Raw genomic sequence first — 7012 nt, forward strand, 5'->3', positions numbered from 1 at the left:
CATTAAACAGGGATGAGAGGTGGGAGGGAAAGGGAGAGAGAAGGGAAAATGCATGGAAATGGAAGGAGACCCTCAGGGTTATACAAAAGTACATACAAGAGGAATTGAGGGGAAGGGGAAAAATAATATAAGGGGGACAAACGAATGTCAGTAGAGGGGGCAGAGAGAGAAGAGGGGAGGGGAGGGGAGGGGAGGGGAGGGGAGGGGAGGGGGGATAGTAGAGGATAGGAAAGGCAGCAGAATACAACAGACACTAGTATGGCAATATGTAAATCAATGGATGTGTAACTGATGTGATTCTGCAATCTGTATATGGGGTAAAAATGGGAGCTCATAACCCACTTGAATCAAATTGTGAAATATGATATATCAAGAACTATGTAATGTTTTGAACAGCCAACAATAAAAAATTAAAAAAAAAACAAAACTATTTGTTAAGAAAATCCAGTACTGCGCACAGTGGTGCACACATGTAATCCCAGCAGCTCAGGAGGCTGAGGCAGGAGGATCGTGAGTTCAAAGCCAGCCTCAGCAACTTAGTGAGGTGTTGAGCAACTCAGTGAGACCCTGTCTCTAAATAAAATACAAAAAAGGGCTGGGATGTGGCTCTGTGGTTGAGTGCCCCTGGGTTCAATCCCCAGTACCAAAAAAAAGTGTGACAAATGTGAACCATAAATGTACATCTTCCCAGCTAAATTGAATAATTGAGTAATTCATTATTTTAGATCTGAGGTTTTTTTTTTCACTGAAACATAAATAAAAGAAGTTTTCGGTCTAAGTTAGTAAAGGAAACTAGAATGCTTAACAGACCTTGATATGTTTAATTTATTATAAGCATTAAGTGCCTGGGCAGGTATTGCTTCTTAGAAACTTCTGTTGAGCTTCCGGAGAAAAATCGAACAGTTTAAATTTGCGAAAGCAGAACATTTCAGGGAATTTAATTAGCTAAGATTCTAAGTGGGATGTGGGGCTGTTGAAGCTCGAGTTGGTTGAACATTAATCAAACAGCTCCTGAAAGTGGCTGTTAAAATTTCTTAGGTTTATAAATAGAATTAATCCTTGTAAATAGAACTTGGAAGCTTACGGAAGACAATGTTTTAATTGGTAGCTTTAATACCTTGGAAATTAACTTCAAATATGAAGGCGTGAGGCCTTCTTTGGCACAAACGCCTCCCCCTGTAGCACCGGGAAGCTCACGGGGTCACTGTGGTCACCATTGGGGTCTAGAAGCATCAGTGTCCCCTGCATACATTCAACTGATTTTCCCCTTAGAGGGACACTGCAGTGCTAGGCACAGTTAACCGTCCCCAACTTCCGACTCCCTTTTGTCCACAGTTGTAGGAGACAGTGTGTATCTGGGAGGGCACTCAATGACCCCCACTTCCTGGTATTCACACCATTGTGGAATCCCCTCCCCCTCAGTGTGAACTGTACCTAGTGACTCACTTGTAACCAAAGGAAAGATGGCAAAATGATGCAGTGAGACTTCAAAAGGACAGTGACCTCTGTGTGTGTGTGTGTGTGTGTGTGTGTAGTCCGACACGGAAATATATGTATACATGCATAATGATCAGATCAGATCAGGATAATTAACATATCACCATAAACATATACCATTTTGCCTGGTGAGGTGGCACACAGCTCTAACCCTAGCAACTCGGGAGGCTGAGGCCCGAGGATCAGGAGTTCAAAGCCAGCCTCAGGAACTAAGTGAGGCCCTAAGCAACTCAGCAAAGCCCTGTCTCTAAATAAAATTCGAAAGAGGGCTGGGGATGGGGCTCAGGGGTTAAGTGTCCCTGAATTCAATCCCTGTTACCTCCACCCCCCAAAAAAATACCACCCATATATGTTGTTTGTATTGAGAACATTCAAAACCCTCTCTCCTTTGTCAGCCTATGATTTCTGTCTTACTGGCCTTCTCTTGCTATTTACTCTCTTATTCTGTGGAGAGCCACATGGCAGGTTGCCCGATGGAGAGGCCCACTTGCTAAGGAACTAACATCTGGCCAATAGCCAGTCAGGACCAGACGCCTGCCAACAGGCGTGCCAGTGATCTTGGAAAAGGATCCTCCCAGTTGATTTGAAATGGCTCGAAGTCCCAGCTGACATCTTACTTGTATCTTTGAGAGAGACCCTAATTCAGAGGCATCAGATTTCTGACCACAGAAGATGTCAGATAAAAATTGTTGTTTTAAGCCACTATTTTTGGGGGGAGGGTAATATGTTACACAGCAGTAGCTAACAGATACAGAGTCCCCAACTTATGATGGCAACATTTTTTAATTTTACCGTGGTGTGAAGCAATATGCCATCACTAACATATTTTAAATTTTGCATTTTGATCTTTTCCTGGACCAGCAACATGTGATGTGACAGAGTGGCAGCAAGTTATAGTTCAGGGACTTAGAAGAAGCCCAGGTCCCTGAGTCACCTCTTGAACGAAGGCCATTTTTTCAGTCTGGAGAGGAGTAGAGAAAGAGAAATAAACTTTTAAGTTGGATGCCTGTTACAGCAACTAAATTTTGTTTTTTTCCAAACTCCCATGAACACACCCTCTTTTTTTTTATCAATCCTGTTCTGATCAGTGATAAGCAGGTTCTTACAGATCTGGTGTGTTCAGTAAATGTTTGGCATTTCCCCCCAAAACAGAGTTCAATTGTTAATGAGTATAGACTCTTTTCTGGAAATCATAAGGCAACTGTATTAGTTGGTTTCATGTCACTGAAATGAAATACTTGGCACAGGCTATTTAAGAAGTTTCTTTTGGTTCACTGATCTGGAGATTCAAGTTCAAGATCAGGCGGCCCATTGGTGTGGGCCTTTGGTGAGGGTGGTGCATCATGACCAGAGCATGTGCCCGAGCAAATGTTCACATCTGGGGCCAGAAAGCGGAGAAAGAGAGGAAGGGCAAGAGTCCCACTACCCCTGTTGAGGGCATGTCCTAGGGAGGGAGTCTCACTAGGCCCCACCTTTTACAGTTCATAGCACCTCCCAACAGCGCCACCCACCTTTTTCATACAGATTTGGGGGGTGGGGACATATCTAAACCATAGCAGCAAACCACCACCAGTACACATTCCACCCGTCCTGTAAACACCTCTCCTATTTCTTTCCCTGGGGAGATATCGTTTATGAAAACTAGATCCTGTTTTCAAATTCTTTTCATGTCTTTTGAAATTCTCTTCTCTTAGCCAGCAGCCCTCTGGCAACCCACAGCCCCCTGGTGACTCAGCCGGCTGAACAAAAACCATCCCGCTGACTCTCTTCCCTGGTCTAGTTCTTCAAAGGAGACCAGGCTGTTCAGTACTAATCACCCCATCCCAGGTATTTTGTGATAGCAGCACAAATGGCCTAAACAGTCCTGTAGTACACTCTTACCCACACAGAGTGATGGGCCATCAAGGGACCGTGGCAAAGAGATGGCAAAGGAGACCCTATTTGTTTTCCCACTGCTGTCATAACCAATCACGTAATTTGTAACAAGGTGTGTCATTTTTGTAACACGTTATCACAAATTCAGTAGCTTGAAACAACAAAAATTGTTCTTTTGCAGTTCTGGAGTTGGGAGTGGGAAATAAGCTCCCCTGCTCCAATGTCAAGGTGTCAGCAGGGGCTGCCAGGTGTGGTGGCCCACACCTGAAATCCCAGTGACTCAGGAGGCTGAGGCAGGAGGATCACAACTTTGAGGCCACCCTGGGCAAGTTAGCAAGACCCCCTATCAAAATGAAAAGTAGAAAAAGGACTGAGGATATAGCTCAGAGGTAAAGCACACCTGGGTTCAATCCCCAGCAATTCTTCCTCCCTCTCCCCCCAAAAAAGGTGTCAGTAGGCTGGTTCCTTCTGGAAGCTCTAAGGAAAGAATCCATGTTCTTACCTTTTTCAGTTTTTGTTGTTGTTGTTGTTGTTGTTTTGGGGGGGAGGGGTGATTTTGTTGTTGTTTTTTGTTTTGTTTTCTCTTTTCTTTTAAGAGACAGGGTCTCACTGTGTTGGCCAGGCTGGTCTCAAACTCCTGGACCCAAGGGCTTCTCCTGCCTCGGCCTCCAAGTAGCTGGGTCTGCAGCAGCGCGTCACCAATCCTGGCTTCCCTTTTCAGTTTCTAGTGACCCCTGCGTTCCTTGGCTTGTGGCCTTCTCCTTCGTCTTCGAAGCACATCCCTCCGGCCTCTGCTTCCGCTCTCAGTCCACACCCCTCTGCCTAACTCCCCTGGGTCCCTCTTGGAAGGAGCATTTTCGATTTCATTCAGGACCCACCAGATAATCCAGGATAATCTCTTGATCACAAAATCCTTAACTTGACACATCTTCAAAGTCCCTTTTGCCATGTAAGGTGATATATTTGCAGATCCTGGGGCTTGGGATGTGGATATTTTCGATGGGCTGTTATTCAGTGGACCCCAGAGACCATCCGTGAATGAGAGACACCAACAGAACACATTTCTGGTAGACAAATCAGGTGGAGACAGAAGACATGGTTCACAGGGAAATGATGACATTTAGGACGGGGCTCAGGCATGAGAAATAGAAAGTCTGGGAGTCCATCTTCAAGACGAAATACAGCCTTAATCGGAGCCCTTCCCTTTTGCCTGCCCTAATTCTAAAGTTAGCCAATCACGGAGATGGAAGCCCGGAGCTCCTCCAATCAGAGTGGAGGGCAGCGCTGCGCTAGGTTTGAGGTAAGAGCAGGCAAAAGGTAAGAGCCCAGGACCCTCGCTCGCAAGACTCCGGCTGGGAGCGGGCTTTCTGCAGAAGTGCATTTGCCTTGACGACCCACTTCCCAGCACTTACATGATTTCTTGCGGATCGTTGTTGTTGTTGTTATTACTTATTTTTTTTAAAACCAGGGATCGAACCCAGGGGCGCCTAACCACTGAGGGACATCCCCAACTCTTTTTGTATTTTATTTAGAGACAGAGTCTCGCTGAGTTGCTTAGGGCCTTGCTAAGTTGCTGAGACTGGCTTTGAACTTGGTATCCTCCTGCCTCAGCCTCCCGAGTTGCTGGGATTACAGGCGTAAGCCCAGAATGACCCAGGTTGTGGAAAACAGACAGGAATGCGACAATGGAGACAGAATGGCACCAGTGATAGTCAGTCTGAGCTTTCTGCCATCTCCCTCCCTCTTCCCCAGGGCACAGGCCACCCAACATTCAGGAAAACCAGAGCTGAAGGGTGGTTTCGTAGAGACTCAACTCTACTGTCCCAGGTGGTAACTAGGGTGGATGTTGGCATCTAAAATGGAAAAGAAAAGAAAAAAAAACCTGGCAGCCAGCCCTATCCCTGAACTTGTAGCAGAAGGAAGGGAAGCAGAGAGGAGTTCCAAGACTCATCCACAGGGAGTGATGAGCCCAGCAGCAAGCCTCACCGGCAGGCTCAAAGCACCCATTCATACTGCAATGCAGGGTAGAGACCTGGTGCAAAAACAGCCCAGTATTAGGAACAGAAAGTGCACCTCCATCACCCGCAGACACCAGCTGGGTTCCTCTGAGAATACCAAGGGACAAACCCAGATGGGAACAGAAAATCTGCACTGAGCAGGAGAAAGCCTGAATCAAAGCTACTTCAGGACCCAATAGGGTTGCAACAACCATATTTGATTGTTATGACTCTCTGATCTCTTTTTTGGTTTTCATGTTAACTCTTTTTTTTTTTTGGGGGGGGGGAGGTACCAGGGATTGAACTCAGGGGCACTCAACCACTGAGCCACATCCCCAGCCTTATTTTGTATTTTGATTATAGACAGGGTCTCACTGAGTTGCTTGCCATTGCTGAGGCTGGCTTTGAACTCATGATCCTCCTGCCTCAGCTTCCCAAGCCTCTGGGATCACAGGTGTGTGCCAGGACACCAGCCATATGTTAACTCTTTTGAAGAGTCCTGGCCAGTTGTCTTGGGGACGTCTCCCATTCTCACTACCTGATTGTTTCCTCATTGTTAAATTTAGGCTCAACACTTTTTCTTTTCCCTCCTGAAATAAAGAAATTCCTTGTCTCAAAGTTCCATATGGTAGAAATGAAAACAAGGTATCATTAGGGCCATGCTCTCTCTGATGGCTCTAAGGAAGAATCCTTCCTTTATTCTCCGGATTCTGGTGTTTGCTGGTAGCCCTTGGCATTTGTTGGCCTGTAGATGCGGCACTTAAGTCACGTGGCCATTCTCCCAGTGTATCTTCACATCATCTTTCCTATACTTTTTCTGCAAAGGGGATGTAGCTCAATGGCACAGAGCTTGCCTAGCAAACATGCAGGAGGAGGCACTGGGAACCAGGATCGGTGGCACATGCCTGTAATCCCAGTGGCTCAGGAGGCTGAGGCAGGAGGATGGCAAATTCAAAGCCAAACTCAGCAATTTAGTGAGGCCTTAAGCAACTCAGCAGTGCCCTGTCTCCAAATAAAAAATAAAAAAGTCTGGGGATGTGGCTTAATGGTTAAGCACCCCTGAATTCAAAAAAAGATCTGTATAGGCAATTTTGTGATGTATCCAGATGCATTTGAAGTCAGGATGTCCCACTGTTGGGGATACCGTATGATCAGTTGGCTAGGAGATGTCTTGCCTACTTCTCCCCACTCCAGTATATAGGTACATCCCCCCAACACACATACCTTTGTAATGAAGTCATCTGTTGGGTATGAATTTTGGACCGTTCCCTAACAACATTTTACCTATGGCTTTACCATCCATTGATGATTCAATTACTGGAATGAGGACTCCCCTGTGTTGTTTCTAATTGATCTGTAATAAATAGCTATTGTCTGTAGGAGTAAATAATTTAGTGACTGTTGTAAAACTATGTAGTCTGAGCTGGGCGCAGGAGTGCAAGCCTGTAATCCCAGTAGTTCTGGCAGCTGAAGCAGGAGGATCACGAGTTCAAAGCCAGCCTCAGCAAAAGCAGGGTGCTAATCAACTCAGTGAGCCTCTGTCTCTAAACAAAATACAAAATAGGGCTGGGGATGTGACTCAGTGGTCGAGTGCCCCTGAGTTCAATCCGCAGTACTAAAAACAAAAACAAACAAACAAACAA

Source organism: Marmota monax, unplaced genomic scaffold (assembly GCF_021218885.2).
Source record: "Marmota monax isolate L192 unplaced genomic scaffold, Marmota_monax_Labrador192_F-V1.1 WCK01_AAM20220418_F8-fsc00228, whole genome shotgun sequence".
NCBI lineage: Eukaryota > Metazoa > Chordata > Mammalia > Rodentia > Sciuridae > Marmota > Marmota monax.